This window comes from Bufo bufo, chromosome 4, assembly GCF_905171765.1.
Source record: "Bufo bufo chromosome 4, aBufBuf1.1, whole genome shotgun sequence".
Taxonomy (NCBI): Eukaryota; Metazoa; Chordata; class Amphibia; order Anura; family Bufonidae; genus Bufo; species Bufo bufo.
In genome coordinates this window covers 433,225,248-433,243,722 of record NC_053392.1, presented here as the reverse complement: position 1 = coordinate 433,243,722, position 18,475 = coordinate 433,225,248, and the positions used below count along the sequence as shown (strand labels likewise).

Sequence of the window (18,475 nt, the reverse complement as noted above, 5' to 3'; positions counted from 1 at the left end):
GAAGGGTAGAAAAATGTTTCCAAGGCATTAGTTCTACTATGGAACACAGTAAAGAAGAATTAATGAAAAGACAAGGGGCCTACAGCAACAGGTAAGAATCTCTGGGAAGTACTGGTTAGTTACTGCGTGTGACACAGTCTCCTGTATTCCTCATATGTTTAGGTTCTGGGGTAGAGGGGCAAGATGGAAGCCGTTTCTTAAAAAGAAACATCCAAGCCTAGCTATGTTTTGACAAAACCTACATTAAGTCTGACTAAAGCTTGTTGGAAAACGGGTTATGGTCTGATGAGACCATGGTTGAACTTTTTGGCCATAATTCCAAAAGGTATGTTTGGTGCAAAGCCAACGCTGCGCATGCTCAAAAGAACACCAGGGGCTGGCTGGCTGGCCGGCCATAGACCCTACAAGGAATTTTCCCGGTGGGCCAGTGCTCACAAGGTCACGCAAGTCTTCCTCACTGCTACTACTGGGGGACCTATAGAGGAAGTCCAGGAAACATGCTAAGGGTAAAGACATTTTCTGTGGAGGTGTTTTGTGAGATAGTATTCTGTGCTGCATTATGGTATGACTGATCCAGCCAACTTGTATTGGTCCCATCTACTTGTGTTGCCCCACCGTCTGTCAATTTGTATCCATCTACAACATTGGGGCCACTTTTAGGTTTCTTTTCAGGGCCACTTTAAGTTTTCAGTTTCCCCCTGAAAAACACTATACCCACAGTAAAGCATGGTGGAGGCAGCATTATGCTTTTGGGGCGATTTTTGGGGCTTTATACAAGGTGGAAGGAATTATGAACTGTTCCAAATATTTGTAATGGTACTGACCCAGAGAATGAAGGGCATGGATCAGTTTCGCCACAAACGTAATGCCGTGGGAACAAAACCCGTAAAACAGTGGAGGAATTGCGTTTTTTCCAACTCCACCCCATTTGGAATTTTTTTACCGCTTCCCACTACATTGTATGCCATAATTAATGGTGGCATTAGAAAGTAAAGCTCTTCCCGCAAAAAAATAAGCCCTCATACAGCTATGTGAATTGAAATCTAAAAAAGTTATGGCTCAAGGAAGATAGGGAAGTAAAATGAAAAAAAATAAAAAATAAAATCTAACCTCTTCTGGACACGTGACGTACCGATACGGCATGTTGTCCCGGTACTTAACCCCTTAAGGCCCTATTTCACCTTAAGGACTTGGCCATTTTTGGCAAATCTGACCAGTGTCACTTTAAGTGCTCATAACTTTAAAAAACTTTGACTTATCCAGGCCATTCTGAGATTGTTTTTTCGTCACATATTGTACTTCATGACACTGGTAAAATGAAGCCCAAAAAAAAAATTTTTTTGCATAAAAAAAAATACCTAATTTACCAAAAATTTGGAAAAATTTGAAGATTTAAAAGTTTCAGTTTCTCTGCTTCTGTAATACATAGTAATACCCCCAAAAATTGTGATGACTTTACATTCCCCATATGTCTACTTCATGTTTGAATTATTTTGGGAATGATATTTTATTTTTTGGGGATGTTACAAGGCTTAGAAGTTTAGAAGCAAATCTTGAAATTTTTCAGAAATTTACAAAAAAACAATTTCTAGGGACCACTACAGGTCTGAAGTCACTTTGCGAGGCTTACATAATAGAAACCGCCCAAAAATGACCCCATTCTATAAACTACACCCCTCAAGGTATTCAAAACTGATTTTACTAACTTTGTTAACCCTTTAGGTGTTGCACAAGAGTTATTGGCAAATGGGGATGAAATTTGAGAATTTCATTTTTTGCCTAATTTTCCATTTTAACCCATTTTTTCCAGTAACAAAGGAAGGGTTAACAGCCAAACAAGACTGTATCTTTATTGACCTGACTCTGCCGTTTACAGAAACACCCCATATGTGGCCGTAAACTACTGTACGGCCACACAGCGGGGCGTAGAGTGAAAGGTGCGCCGTATGGTTTTTGGAAGCCAGATTTTGCTGGACTGGTTTTTTGACACCATGTTCCATTTGAAGCCCCCCTGATGCACCCCTAGAGTAGAAACTCCATAGAAGTGACCCCATCTAAGAAACTACACCCCTCAAGGTATTCAAAACTGATTTTACAAACTTTGTTAACCCTTTAGGTGTTGCACAAGATTTAATGGAAAATAGAGATACAATTTAAAAATTTCACTTTTTTGGCAGATTTTCCATTTTAATATTTTTTTTTCCAGTTACAAAGCAAGGGTTAACAGCCAAACAAAACTCATTATTTATGGCCCTGATTCTTTAGTTTACAGAAACACCCCATATGTGGTCGTAAACCGCTGTACGGGCACACGGCAGGACGCAGAAGGAAAGGAATGCCATACGGTTTTTGGAAGGCAGATTTTGCTGGACTGTTTTTTTTGACACCATGTCCCATTTGAAGCCCCCCTGATGCACCCCTAGAGTAGAAACTCCAAAAAAAAGTGACCCCATTTTAGAAACTACGGGATAGGGTGGCAGTTTTGTTGGTACTAGTTTAGGGTACATATGATTTTCGGTTGCTCTATATTACACTTTTATTGCGGCAAGGTAACAAGAAATAGCTTTTTTGGCATGTGTTTTTTTTTTTTTTTTTGTTATTTACAACATTCATCTGACAGGTTAGATTATGTGGTATTTTTATAGAGCAGGTTGTCACAGACGTGGTGATACCTAATATGTATAAAAATTTTTTTTATTTATGTAAATTTTATACAAAAAAATGTTTTAGTGTCTCCATAGTCTAAGAGCCATAGTTTTTTCAGTTTTTGGGCGATTATCTTGGGTAGGGTATGATTTTTGCGGGATGAGATGACGGTTTGATTGGTACTATTTTGGGGTGCATATGACTTTTTGATCGCTTGCTATTACACTTTTTGTGACGTAAGATGACAAAAAATTGCTTTTTTTACACCGTTTTTATTTTTATTTTTTTACGGTGGTCACCTGAGGGGTTAGGTCATGTGATATTTTTATAGAGCCGGTCGATACGGACGCGGCGATACCTAATATGCATACTTTATTTTTATTTATGTAAGTTTTACACAATGATTTCATTTTTGAAACAAAAAAAATCATGTTTTAGTGTTTCCATAGTCTAAGAGCCATAGTTTTTTCAGTTTTTGGGCGATTATCTTGGGTAGGGTATGATTTTTGCGGGATGAGATGACGGTTTGATTGGTACTATTTTGGCGTACATGCGACTTTTTTGATCATTTTTATTACCTTTTTTGGGAAGTAAGGTGGGCAAAATTTCAATTTTCTCATAGTTTTTATTTTTTTATTTTTATGACATTCACCGTGCGGGGAAAGTAACATGACCGTTTTATAGATCAGGTCGTTACGGACGCGGCGATACCTAATATGTGTAGTGTATTTTATTTTTTTAATTTTTATTCAGTGATAAATGTGTTTTTTTTTTTTTTTCTTAACTTTTTTCACTTTTTTTTTGCATTTTTTTTTGACCCAGACCCACTTGGTTCTTGAAGATCAAATGGGTCTGATGTCTGTATAATACAGTACAGTACACTATATAGGGTTCTGTACTGTATTTTACTTACACTGAACAGATCTATGCTTTTAGCATAGATCTGTTCAGCACCATGGACAGCAGGACGACTGAGAAGGCGTCCTGTTGCCATGGGAACCTTCCCCGTCTGCCACAACTTCGCAGACGGGGAAGGGTGAGCACGGGGCTGGCGGGGGGCTCTCTCCCTCTCCATCGGCGGGCTGCAAAGGCACAGCAGTCCCCCGATGGGAGAGGGAGGGAGCTCCCTGACCGATGACCGTTAACCTTTTCCATACAGCGGTCCGTACGGACCGCGGTATGGAAAGGGTTAAATGGCTGACATCTGCACAGATGTCAGCCGTTAATACCAGGGTGTCAGCAATGTGCTGGCACCCTGGTATACCCACTGTACACCAACGATTATTCAAGGGGAGGCGGGGGGGGGATCGCGTCCCGCCTGCCGCACCTCCCGAAAACCTCCCCCTGCACCTCCCACCGGGCTAAAATCACTCAGGGGTGCAGGAAGGGGGGATACAGATATATTTTAGGAATACTAAAGTTTCTGATCCCCGCGGTCAGGGACCGCGGGGATCAGAAACTGCAGAAATCGCAGCAAACCGCAGGTCTGAATTGACCTGCGGTTTGCGGTGGTCGCCGATACGGGGGGTCACATGACCCGCCCTGGCGTTGTGACAGGATGCCGGCTGAATGATTTCAGCCGGCATCCCGTTGCGATTAACCCCCGCGGCGCCGGAATATCTATTTAAAGTTAGGACGTACCGGTACGCCCTGCGTCCTTAAGGGGTTAAGGACACATGACGTACCGGTCAGTCATGTGTATTTCCGATCACCGGCGGGCGGTGATCGGAACAAGGTGCCTGCTGAAATCATTGAGCAGGCACCTCGGGTCAATGTGTCGGCGATCGCGGCAAACAGCAGGTCAATTCAGACCTGCGGTTTGCGGCTTTTTATGGTGCGGCGGTGCCATCGGGTCCCCGTGGGGCTGTAGGGGGGACCCGATGGCATGGAAGGCAGCGCAATGCATTCCTGTGACGAGCCTGTGAGATCCAGCCCCCTGCCTTCTCACAGGCCATAAGCTGTATGAGTAATACTCACTGTATTGGAATGCATTGTAAAGGATTAGACCCCCACAAGTTGAAGTCCCAAAGAATTAAGTGAAAAAAAAGTTTGAAAAATAGTTTCCCCCCCAAAAAATTAAGTTTCAAGTAAAAATAAACAAAAACGTAATTTTCCCCAAATAAAGTAAAAAAAATTGGGAAAAAATAGGGGGGGGGGAGAGAAAGACATTCATTAGGTGTCGCCGCGTCCGTATCGACCGGCTCTATAAACATATCACATGACCTAACCCCTCAGATGAACACCGTAAAAAATAAAAACTCTGCTAATAAACCATTTTTTGTCACCTTGCATCACAAAAAGTACAACAGCAAGCAATCAAAAAGGAGTATGCCCACCAAAATAGTACCAATCTGTCACCTCATCCCGCAAAAAATGAGCCCCTACCTGAGACAATCGCCCAAAAAATAAAAAAAACTATGGCTCAGAATATGGAGACACTACATTTTTTTTGTTTTAAAAAAGCTGTTGTGTAAAACTTACATAAATAAAATAAAAAGTATACATATTAGGTATCGCCGCGTCCGTATCGACCGGCTCTATAAAAATATCACATGACCTAAACCCTCAGATGAACTCTGTAAAAAATTTAAAATAAAAACCGTGCTAAATAAACCATTTTTTGACACCTTACATCACAAAAAGTGTAATAGCAAGTGATCAAAAAGTCATATGCACCCCAAAATAGGGCCAATAAAACCGCCATCTCTTCCTGCAAAAAATGAGACCCTACCTAAGATAATCGCCCAAAAAATGAAAAAAACTATGGCTCTCAGAATATGGAGACACTAAAACATGATTTTTTTTTTGTTTGTTTCAAAAATTAAATCATTGTGTAAAACTTACATAAATAAATACATATGTGTGATGTAAGGTGACAAAAAATTGCTTTTTTTTTACACAGTTTTTAGTTTGATTATTTTTTACGGTATTCACCTGAGGGGTTAGGTCATGTGATATTTTTATAGAGCAAGTTATTACGGACGCGGCGATACCTAATATGTATACTTTTTTTTATTTACAGTATGTATCGCCGCGTCCATAATAACTTGCGCTATAAAAATATCACATGACCTAACCCCTCAGGTGAATACCGTAAAAAAATAAAAACGATGTAAAAAAAGCCATTTTTTGTCATCTTGCATCACAAAAAGTGTAATAGCAAGCGATCAAAAAGTCATCTGGACCCCAAAATAGTGCCAATCAAACCGTCATCTCATCCTGCAAAAAATGAGACCCTACCTAAGATAATCGCCCAAAAACTGAAACTGTACAGCGGTTTACGACCACATATGGGGTGTTTCTGTAAACTACAGAATCGGAGCCATAAATATTGATTTTTTTTTTGGCTGTTAACCCTTGCTTTGTAACCGGAAAAAAATTATTAAAATGGAAAATCTGCCAAAAAAGTGAAATTTTTAAATTGTATCTCTATTTTCCATTAATTCTTGTGGAACACCTAAAGGGTTAACGAAGTTTGTAAAATCAGTTTTGAATACCTTGAGGGGTGTAGTTTCTAGAATGGGGTCATTTTTGGGTGGTTTCTATTATGTAAGCCTCACAAAGTGACTTCAGACCTGAACTGGTTCTTGAAAAGTGGGTTTTTGTAAATTTCTGAAAAACTTCAAGATTTGCTTCTAAACTTCTAAGCCTTGTAACATCCCCAAAAAATAAAATGTCATTCCCAAAATGATCCAAACATGAAGTAGACATATGGGGAATGTAAAGTAATTACTATTTTTGTAGGTATTACTATGTATTATAGAAGTAGAGAAATTGAAACTTTTTGGCAAATTTGGTATTTTTTTTTATAAATCAAAATGATTTTTTTTACTCCATTTTACCAGTGTCATGAAGTACAATATGTGACGAAAAAACAATCTCAGAATGGCCTGGATAAGTCAAAGCTTTTTAAAGTTATCACTACATAAAGTGACACTGGTCAGATTTGCAAAAAATGGCCTGGTCTTTAAGGTGAAAATTAGCCCGGTCCTTAAGGAGTTAAGAGTTAAAAGAATGAAACCATCACATGGCACACACACAGGTGTAGCAAGACTGAGATACCGTGGAAGCTAATAGCAACAAATTACTTCTAATCTTTGGCAGGGCGCCTCAGGGACTCTAGTCTGTAATACTATACTATCCAAAATTCCCTCTCCTGTATGGTTAGGACACACTCTATACCCTGGACAATGAGGAAAGGTCCCTGTGATGAGCAGAAATATTACCCCTACTAGAGAATACATCAGACATTTGGTAGCAAATATGTTCCTTCAGGTCAGGTCAACAAGCCAAATATGTGTATTTTGTGGTATTACAATTAATGTATGATTGCATGTTATATGTTTGTCCAATAACAACACTTTTATTTATTTTTAATTATTTTATGCTCTTTTATATAGTGCTGCATTCATCTGTCCCCAATGGGGCTCACAATTAGAAATAAGCGAATTTCATATTTTGAAATTCGTTCACGCATCGTTTTGGTGGTAAAAGCTGAATTGCGTTATGGATTTCGTTACCACGGACCATAACGGAATTCTATGACGTAATGCATAACGGAATGCCTTTAGATGCATTCCGTTATTCATTCCGTCATAATAGAAGTCTATGGGCTGCAAAACAGATCCGTCCCATTTCCGTTATGTAGGGGAGTCCTCTCCTGCATAATGGAAACGGGACAGATCCGTTATGTAGGCCATAGACTTCTATTATGACAGAATGCCTCTAAAGGCATTCCGTCATAGAATTGCGTTATGGTCCGTGGTAACGAAATCCATAACGCAATTCTGCTTTCACCACCAAACGAAGCGTGAACGAATTTCATAACATTAAATTTGCTCATCTCTACTCACAATGTAAGTTCCCGATCAGTATACTGTTGCAAGAAAAAGTATGTGAACCCTTTGGAATGATATGGATTTCTGCACAAATTGGTCATAAAATGTGATCTGATCTCCCTCTAAGTCACAACAATAGACAATCACAGTATGCTTAAACTAATAAAACACAAAGAATTAAATGTTACCATGTTTTTATTGAACACACCATGTAAACATCCACAGTGCAGGTAGAAAAAGTATGTGAACCCCTAGACTAATGACATCTCCAAGAGCTAATTGGAGTGAGGTGTCAGCCAACTTGAGTCCAGTCAATGATATGAGATTGGAGGTGTTTGTTACAGTTGCCCTGCCCTATAAAAAACACACACAAGTTCTGGGTTTGCTTTTCACAAGAAGCATTGCCTGATGTGAATGATGCCTCGCACAAAAAAGCTCTCAGAAGACCTACGATTAAGAATTGTTGGAAAGGGTTATAAAAGTATCTCCAAAAGCCTTGCTGTTCATCAGTCCACGGTAAGACAAATTGTCTATAAATGGAGAAAGTTCAGCACTGCTGCTACTCTTCCTAGGAGTGGCCGTCCTGTAAAGATGACTGCAAGAGCACAGCGCAGACTGCTCAATGAGGTGAAGAAGAATCCTAGAATGTCAGCTAAAGACTTACAAAAGTCTCTGGCATATGCTAACATCCCTGTTAGAGAATCTACGATACGTAAAACATTAAACAAGAATGGATTTCATGGGAGGATACCACAGAGGAAGCCCCTGCTGTCCAAAAAAAAAATTGCTGCATGTTTACAGTTTGCACAAGAGCATCTGGATGTTCCACAGCAGTACTGGCAAAATATTCTGTGGACAGATGAAACCAAAGTTGAGTTGTTTGGAAGAAACACACAACACTATGTGTGGAGAAATAGAGGTACAGCACACCAACATCAAAACCTCATCCCAACTGTGAAGTATGGTGGTGGGGGCATCATGGTTTGGGGCTGCTTTGCTGCGTCAGGGCCTGGACGGATTGCTATCATTGAAGGAAAAATTAATTCCCAAGTTTATCAAGACATTTTGCAGGAGAACTTAAGGCCATCTGTCCACCAGCTGAAGCTCAACAGAAGATGGGCTTAAATAGAAGAAAATACGCCTTCTGGAGTGGCCCAGTCAGAGTCCTGACCTCAACCCGATTGAGATGCTGTGGCATGACCTCAAGAAAGCGATTTACACCAGACATCCCAAGAATATTGCTGAACTGAAACAGTTCTGTAAAGAAGAATGGTCAAGAATTACTCCTCGTGAACGTCTGATCTGCAACTACAGGAAACGTTTGGTTGAAGTTATTGCTGCCAAAGGAGGTTCAACCAGTTATTAAATCCAAGGGTTCACATACTTTTTCCACCTGCACTGTGAATGTTTACATGGTGTGTTCAATAAAAACATGGTAACATTTTATTCTTTGTGTGTTCTTAGTTTACGCAGACTGTGATTGTCTATTGTTGTGACTTAGATGAAGATCAGATCACATTTTATGACCAATTTGTGAAGAAATCCATATCATTCCAAAGGGTTCACATACTTTTTCTTGCAACTGTATCTTTGGAGTGTGGGAGGAAACTGGAGTGCCCCGAGGGAACCCACGCAAACACACACAACTACAAACTCCATGTAGATGTGGTCCTTGGTCAGACTTGAACCCCAGCACTGCAAGGCAACGCTGCTAACCACTGAGCCGCTGTGCTGCCCTGTTGTGGTGTTGCAACTGTTGTGATCTAGTCACAAAAGGACAAGTCTTAAATATTCTCTGGCCACACCATTCCGCACTGAAAAGACAACTCTGATCTGGTGGTAAGAGCAACAGATAATGGGCATGGTCATGCTACTTAATGCTGGTTTATACACTGCTCAAAAGAATAAAGGGAACACTTAAACAGCACAATGTAACTCCAAGTCAATCACACTTCTGTGAAATCAAACTGTGCACTTAGGAAGCAACACTGAGTGACAATCAATTTCACATGCTGTTGTGCAAATGGGATAGACAACAGGTGGAAATTATAGGCAATTAGCAAGACACCCCCAATAAAGGAGTGGTTCTGCAGGTGGTGACCACAGACCACTTCTCAGTTCCTATGCTTCCTGGCTGATGTTTTGGTCACTTTTGAATGCTGGCGGTGCTTTCACGCTAGTGGTAGCATGAGACGGAGTCTAAAACCTACACAAGTAGTTCAGGTAGTACAGCTCATCCAGGATGTCACATCAATGCGAGCTGTGGCAAGAAGGTTTGCTGTGTCTGTCAGCGTAGTGTCCAGAGCATGGAGGCGCTACCAGGAGACAGGCCAGTACATCAGGAGGCCGTAGGAGGGCAACAACCCAGCAGCAGGACCGCTACCTCCGCCTTTGTGCAAGGAGGAACAGGAGGAGCACTGCCAGAGCCCTGCAAAATGACCTCCAGCAGGCCACAAATGTGCATGTGTCTGCTCAAACGGTCAGAAACAGACTCCATGAGGGTGATATGAGGGCCCGACGTCCACAGGTGGGGGTTGGGCTTACAGCCCAACACCGTGCAGGACGTTTGGCATTTGCCAGAGAACACCAAGATTGGCAAATTCTCCACTGGCGCCCTGTGCTCTTCACAGATGTAAGCAGGTTTACACTGAGCGCATGTGACAGATGTGACAGAGTCTTGAGACGCCGTGGAGAACGTTCTGCTGCCTGCAACATCCTCCAGCATGACCGGTTTGGCATTGGGTCAGTAATGGTGTGGGGTGGCATTTCTTTGGAGGGCCACACAGCCCTCCATGTGCTCGCCAGAGGTAGCCTGACTGCCATTAGGTACCAAGATGAGATCCTCAGACCCCTTGTGAGACCATATGCTGGTGCGGTTGGCCCTGGGTTCCTCCTAATGCAAGACAATGCTAGACCTCATGTGGCTGGAGTGTGTCAGCAGTTCCTGCAAGACGAAGGCATTGATGCTATGGACTGGCCCGCCCGTTCCCCAGACCTGAATCCAATTGAGCACATCTGGGACATCATGTCTCGCTCTATCCACCAACGTCATGTTGCACCACAGACTGTCCAGGAGTTGGCAGATGCTTTAGTCCAGGTCTGGGAGGAGATCCCTCAGGAGACCGTCCGCCACCTCATCAGGAGAATGCACAGGCGTTGTAGGGAGGTCATACAGGCACGTGGAGGCCACACACACTACTGAGCCTCATTTTGACTTGTTTTAAGGACATTACATCAAAGTTGGATCAGCCTGTAGTGTGTTTTTCCACTTTAATTTTGAGTGTTACTCCAAATCCAGACCTCCATGGGTTGAAAAATTTGATTTCCATTTTTTAATTTTTGTGTGATTTTGTTGTCAGCACATTCAACTATGTAAAGAACAAAGTATTTCAGAAGAATATTTAATTCAGATCTAGGATGTGTTATTTTTGTGTTCCCTTTATTTTTTTGAGCAGTGTATAAACCCTGTTGTTCACACCTCAATGTTTGGTCAGTGATTTTCATCAGTGATTTAAAACCAGGTTCCAGTCGAAACCACAGAACAGGTGCAGATCTTTCCATTATACCTGGTCGGTCACTTCTGGTTTTGGCTCCCAAATCACTGGTGTAAATCACTGACCAAAACACTGAAGTGTGAACGAGGCCTTATGATGTAAATACTTACAGTAGCCACTCACCGTACGAGAAAAAGTACAGAACAAATTAAGATGTCTTGGAAGAGGGAGTGACTGACTATTGAAGTATTCAATAAAACAAATACTGACTATTTGTCTCCCGTCATGCCAATATTCCACTCCATACCCAAGATTCATAAGAATTAGTTTCTGCCCTCTCTAAGACATATATATTCCTAGTTTTATTAGAGATGGCAAAACATGTTTTGGGTGCTCTCTGGGACTTGCAGTGGCAAAGTCATTTTTATTTTGCTACTAATCGTTGTGTTATATTCATCAATTCCACACACCTTGAGTCTGGTTGAACTGGCATACCATCTGAACAGCTACTGCATGTATGGTTTTGTTTTGACAGTTTCTTGTTGGTTTGGTTGTTTTTTTGTTTTTTTACTCAAGCATACTAATTTTCTTTTAAAGGAGACTATTTCTTTCACATAATAGTGTGTCTATGGAAGCCCCGTCCTACACCTAGATTTGTGTTCTGGTGGGAAGAAAAATACATTTGGAACCCGGATAATCCCCTTTTTTTTTAAAGTGAAATGGTTTGGTTGTTACTTTGACAACGTGCTGTTGGTATGGAATGGCACGGAAGCTAAATTTTCAGAATTCATTGATTTAAATAAACAATAACACTATGAATTTAGGCTTCACATTCCAATTCTCAAATTCTGTCATTTTTGTGGATTCAAAACTGTCAATTGAGAATTTATGATAAAACTGCCCTTGATATGAAAGATAATGCAGGTAATTCTTTCCGACATGCCTCTCTGTGCCATCTGAGACATGTGATGCATGAGTTCACCAAATGTAATATTATGTGTGTTCGCCTTGGCTGTTCAGATGATTGGGCTTTTCATCATGACTCTTCTTTGCTTTTTGATAGGTTCCATGATTGACATTATCTAGACATAACTTTGAATTTGTCTTGGTCCCGGTTTAATAAATTTAATAGTAACACTTTATTGGAGGACAATAAAGGTATATCACGCTACAGATACAGTAACTAGTATTTTCCTAATATATTTGCTATTATTGGAGCAAGGGTTCAGTGAGGGTTCTTTTCTGGTGGAGGCAGAGCCAAAACCTTGGTGTCTATTTTGTCCCCTAGTTTGTTTTTGGAAGCAAAGTCACAGGCACAACTGTGGCAAGGATATATAGGCTCATAACTGTGTGGCCACAGAATGTGTAAGACTTGTTCGTTTGTGACTAGACAAACCTATAACGTGGAATCATACATTAATTGTAATACCTCATGTGTCGTGTATTTGGCTTGTTGCCATGTTTGTCATATAACAATATGTAGGACACACATCCACTGCCCTGAAGGAACATATTTGCCATTGTATGTCTGACTGGATAATATTTCTGTTCATCACAGGGACCTTTCCTTACTGTCCAAACCATACTGGGGAGAAAATCATGATAAAAACCTTTTACTGGAGGAACATTTTGGAAATTTATTACAGACTACAGTCCCTGCGATTAGATTAGATGTAATTTGTTGCTATTAGCTTTGGTAACTCCGCCCACTACACCTGTGTATGTGCCATTCCTTTAACCTCTTCCCGACCCATGACTTACTTCTACGTCATGGAAACCACTGCGTTCCCACAATTTGACGTAATAGTACGTGATGGTGATCGGGCGGGCACCGGAGCAGTGCACGAGCGATCACTGCAGGGGTCTGGCAGCCCTATGGGGTCTGGCAGCCTGAGTGTATGACTCAGTGACATACACTAACAGGCAATGCATTACAATACAAATGTATTGTAATGCATTGCAGAGGGGATCAGACCCCCAAAAGGGAACATCAGAAATAAAGTAAAGAAAAAAAGTGTTTTTAATAAAATTAATGAAGTAATAAAATTAAAGTAAAAAAAGAAAAAAAATGCCCCTTTCCCCTTATTTTATAATAAAAAAGAAAACTGAAAAAAAAAAAACGGCTCTATAAATATATCACATGATCCACCCTGTCCGATAAACACCATAAAATATTATTTTTTTTAAATGTAAAAAAAAGCCATTTTTGTCACCTTACAAAACAAAAAGTGCAACACCAAGCGATCAAAAAGACGTATGTCCCACAAAATGGTATCAATAAAACAGTCACCTCATCCCGTTAAAAAATGAGCCCCTACCTAAGACAATCGCCCAAAAAATAAAAAAAAACTATAGCTCTCAGAACAGAGACACTAAAACATCATTTTTTTGTTTCAAAACTGCTATTGTGCTAAAGTGACATAAATAAAATAAAAATATACATATTGGGTATCGCCATGTCCGTAACTACCAGCTCTTTAAAAATATCACATGACCTAAACCCTCAGATGAACACCGTAAAAAAAAAAAAGTGACAAAAATGGCACCATTACATCACAAAAATTGAAACCGCAAGTGATCAAAAAGGCGTATGCCCCCCAAAATAGTACCAATCAAACAGTCACCTTATCCCGCAAAAAATGAGACCCTACCTAAGAGAATCGGTCAAAAAATAAAAAAGCTATTACTCTCAGACAATGGAGACATTAAAATATTTTTTGCTTCAAAACTGCTATTATTGTGCTAAAGTGAAATACATAAAAAAAAGTATACATATTAGGTTATCGCCACGTCCTTTAACAACCAGCTTTATAAAAATATCACATGACCTAACCCCTCAGATGAACACCGTAAAAATAAAAACTCTAAAAAAAAAAAAGCCATTTTTGTCACCTTAACCCCTTAGAGACCGGGCTTATTTTCACCTTAAGGACCAGGCCATTTTTTGCAAATCTGACCAGTGTCACTTTAAGTGGTGATAACTTTTAAACACTTTGATTTATCCAGGCCATTCTGAGATTGTTTTTTCGTCACATATTGTACTTCATGACACTGGTAAAATGAAGCAAAAAAAAAAATCATTTTTTTTAATAAAAAAAATACCAAATTTACAAAAAAAAATAAAAAATTGCAAATTTCCAAGTTTCAATTTCTCTACTTCTATAATACATAGTAATGCCTCCAAAAATAGTTATTACTTTACATTTCCCATATATCTACTTCACGTTTGGATCATTTTGGGAATAATATTTAATTTTTTGGGGATGTTACAAGGCTTAGAAGTTTAGAAGCAAATCTTGAAATTTTTCTGAAATTTTCAAAAACCCAATTTTTAGGGACCAGTTCAGGTCTGAAGTCACTTTGCGAGGCTTACATAATAGAAACCACCCAAAAATGACCCCATTCTAGAAACTACACCCCTCAAGGTATTCAAAACTGATTTTAAAAACTTTGTTAACCCTTTAGGTGTTCCACAAGAATTAATGGAATATAGAGATACAATTTAAAAATTTCACATTTTTGGCAGATTTTCCATTTTTATAATTTTTTTCCAGTTACAAAACAAGGGTTGACAGCCAAACCAAAATCAATATTTATGGCCCTGATTCTGTAGTTTACAGAAACACCCCATATGTGGTCGTAAACCGCTGTACGGTTTCAGTTCTTGGGCGATTATCTTAGGTAGGGTCTCATTTTTTGCGGGATGAGATGACGGTTTGGCACTATTTTGGGGTGCATATGACTTTTTGATCGCTTGCTATTACACTTTTTGTAATGTAAGGTGACAAAAAATGGCTTTTTTTTTACATCGTTTTAATTTTTTTACGGTATTCACCTGAGGGGTTAGGTCATGTGATATTTTTATAGAGCAAGTTATTACGGACGCAGCGATACATAAACAAAAAAAAGTATACATATTGGGTATCGCCGCGTCCGTAATAACTTGCTCTATAAAAATATCACATGACCTAACCCCTCAGGTGAATACTGTAAAAAAAAAAAAATATTTTTTTTTGTCACCTTACATCACATGTATATTTTTGTTTAATTTATGTAAGTTTTACACAATGATTTAATTTTTAAAAACAAAAAAAATATCATGTTTGGCTCTATTTTGGTGTGCATATGACTTTTTGATCGCTTGCTATTACACTTTTTGTGATGTAAGGTGACAAAAAATGGTTTATTTAGCACGGTTTTTATTTTTTACGGTGTTCATCTGAGGGGTTAGGTCATGTGATATTTTTATAGATCCGGTCGATACGGATGCGGCGATACCTAATATGTATACTTTTTTTTAATTTATGTAAGTTTTACACAATAACAGCTTTTTTAAAACAAAAAAAATTATGTTTTAGTGTCGCCATATTCTGAGCCATAGTTTTTTTTATTTTTTTGGCGATTATCTCAGGTAGGGGCTCATTTTTTGCGGGATGAGGTGACGGTTAGATTGGTACTATTTTGGTGGGCAAACGCCTTTTTGATCGCTTGCTGTTGTACTTTTTGTGATGTAAGGTGACAAAAAATGGTTTATTTAGCACGGTTTTTATTTTTTACGGTGTTCATCTGAGGGGTTAGGTCATGTGATATTTTTATAGAGCCGGTCGATACGGATGTGGCGATACCTAATATGTATACTTTTTTTTCCCCTACGTTTTACCAATTTTTTTTTACTTTATTTTTGGAAAATGACGTTGTTTATTTTTACTTGAAACTTTTAATTTTTTAGGGGGGGGGAACTTTTTTTTTTCACTTTTTTTTTTCACTTTTTTTTTTTGTGTCACTTTGGGACTTGAACTTTTGGGGGTCTAATCCTTTACAATGCATTCCAATACTTCTGTATTGGAATGCATTGGCTGTATGAGTAATACAGTGAGTATTACTCATACAGCTTCCGGCCTGTGAGATCCAGGGGGCTGGATCTCACAGGCTCGTCACCGGAAGGCAGCGCAATGCCTTCCTTAGGCATCGCACTGCCTTCCATGCCATCGGGTCCCCCCCACAGCCGCATAGCGACCCGATGGCACCGCCGATCGCCGCCGCAAACCGCAGGTCAGGATCCTCCCGCGCATTTAGCCAAGGTGCCTGCTCAATGATTTGAGCAGGCACCGGGTTCCAATCACCGGGCGGCGGTGATCGGAAATACAGATTGATGTACCGGTACGTCATGTGTCCTTCAGTACCAGGACAACATGCCGTACCGGTACGTCATGTGTCCTGAAGAGGTTAAATCACAAAAATGGCAACCCCAAGCAATCAAAAAGGCATATAACCCCCAAAATAGTACCAATCAAACCGTCGCCTCATCCCGCAAAAAATGAGCCCCTACCTGAGACAATCGCCCAAAAAATAAAAAAGCCATGGCTCTCAGACTATGGATACACTAAAATATAATTATTTTGGTTTCAAAAATGCTATTATAGTGTAAAAATTAAATAAATAAAAAAATGTAGATTATTCGTTATTGCCACGTCCGTAACGATCTTCTCTATAAAAAAGTCACATGACCTAATACTTCAGGTAAACGCTGTAAAAATAAATAAATAAAAACTGCGCCAAAACAACCAATTTTTTGTCACCTTGCCCCATAAAGTGTAATAATGAATGATCAAAAAATTATATGTACCAAAAATGGTACCAATAAAAACGTCAACTCTTCCTGCAAAAAAAGAGCCCCTGCACAAGACGATCGGCAGAAAAATAAAAAAAATAAGGCGTTCAGAAAATGGAGCTACAAAAACCTAATTTTTGTTTTCAAAAATGCTTTATTATGTAAAACTGAAACAAACATCATAGAAAGTAGACATATTTGATATCATTGCGTCCGTAACAACCTGTTCTATAAAAATAGTGCATGATCTAACCTGTCAGATGAGTGTTGTTAAAAATAAAATATAAAAATAGTGCCAAAACATACTTTTTTTTTTGGTTACCTTACCTCACAAAAAACGTAATATAGAGCAATTAAAAATCATATGTACCCCAAAATAGTACCAATAAAACTGGCACCTTATCCCGTAGTTTCCAAAATGTGGTCACTTCTTTTGATTTTCTACTGTAGGGGTGCAGCACGGGGGCTTCAAATGGGACATGGCATCTAAAAACCAGTTCAGCTAAATCTGCCTTCCAAAAACCATATGGCGTTCCTTTCCTACTGCGCCCTGCCGTGTGGCCGGACAGCAGTTTACGATCATGTGGGGTGTTTCTGTAAACCGCAGAATTAGGGTAATAAATATTGAGTTTTATTTGGCTGTTAACCCTTGCTTTGCTACTGGAATAAATAGATTCAAATGGAAAATCTGCCAAAAAAGTGAAATTCTGAAATTTCATCTCCATTTTCCATTAATTCTTGTGGAACACCTAAAGGGTAAACAAAGTTTGTAAAATCAGTTTTGAATACCTTGAGGGGTGTAGTTTCTAAAATTGGGTCATTTTTGGGTGGTTTCTATTATGTAAGCCTCACAAAGTGACTTCAGACCTGAAATGGTCCTTAAAAAGTGGCTTTTGGAAATTTTCCGAAAAATTTCAAAATTTGCTTCCAAACTTCTAAGCCTTCTAACGTCACCAAAAAAATAAAATTTAATTTTCAAAATGATCCAAACATGAAGTAAACATATGGGAAATGTAAAGTAATAACTATTATATGAGATATCACTATCTATTATAAAAGTAGAGAAATTTAAATTTGAAAATTTGGGAATTTTTTAATTTTCTTTTTGGGATTTTTTCACAAGTAAAGGTGAAATATATTGACTCAAGTTTATGACTATCAAGAAGTACCATGTGTCACAAGAAAACATTCTCAGAATGGCTTGGATAAGTAAAAGGTGTTCCAAAGCTATTACCACATAAAGTGACACATGTCAGATTTGCAAAATATGGCCTCGGCAGGAAGGTGAAAACAGGCCCGGGGTTGAAGGGGTTAAATGTTGTATGTGTTACTTGTTCATATTGGGTTATGATTAAGACCCTGAAGTTTGAAATGCACTGACCAGCTATGCAGTATGTGTTCTTGAAGTTTTTTAATGGACTTCATCAAACATTGGATTTTATTATTTGGAGACCTCGAGTGCTGCATTTTTCCTTTCTTTTTCTGTAATCCAGCTTTCTTTCTGGCTCAGTTATTTAATGAGATGCCCTATGTAATCCTGCCATTTCACAACAGCACATTCCAAGTCTCATGCCTATAAAATTGTTTAATACTATAAATTTGTTTAGTATTCTACTGATCCCGCACCTTGATGAAATGACATTCAAAAAATGGAGATGCCAGGGACTAATTATTTTCAAACTTGTAGTTAAGGGAAGCTTTTAATCCAGGCACTGTACATTGTTTTTCTTCAGGACCAGATTTTACACAGTAATTCATAGTGTTATTTTAAAAAAAGGTTCATATAATGTGAACAAACAAAGCGTTTAGTTAAAGGGATTCTGTCACCAAGTTTAAGGCTATCAAGCCGCGGACATGCACGGCTACATCGCCGCTAGCATGTCCGC

At 39.2% G+C, this 18,475-nt stretch overlaps 1 protein-coding gene across 1 annotated transcript in view; it reads left to right on the top strand.

Annotated features, from left to right (window-relative positions):
• TULP4 (TUB like protein 4) overlaps window positions 1-18,475 on the top strand; it is a 400,386-nt gene that overhangs the window by 249,025 nt on the left and 132,886 nt on the right. The gene's annotated exons all lie outside the window — the stretch shown is intronic.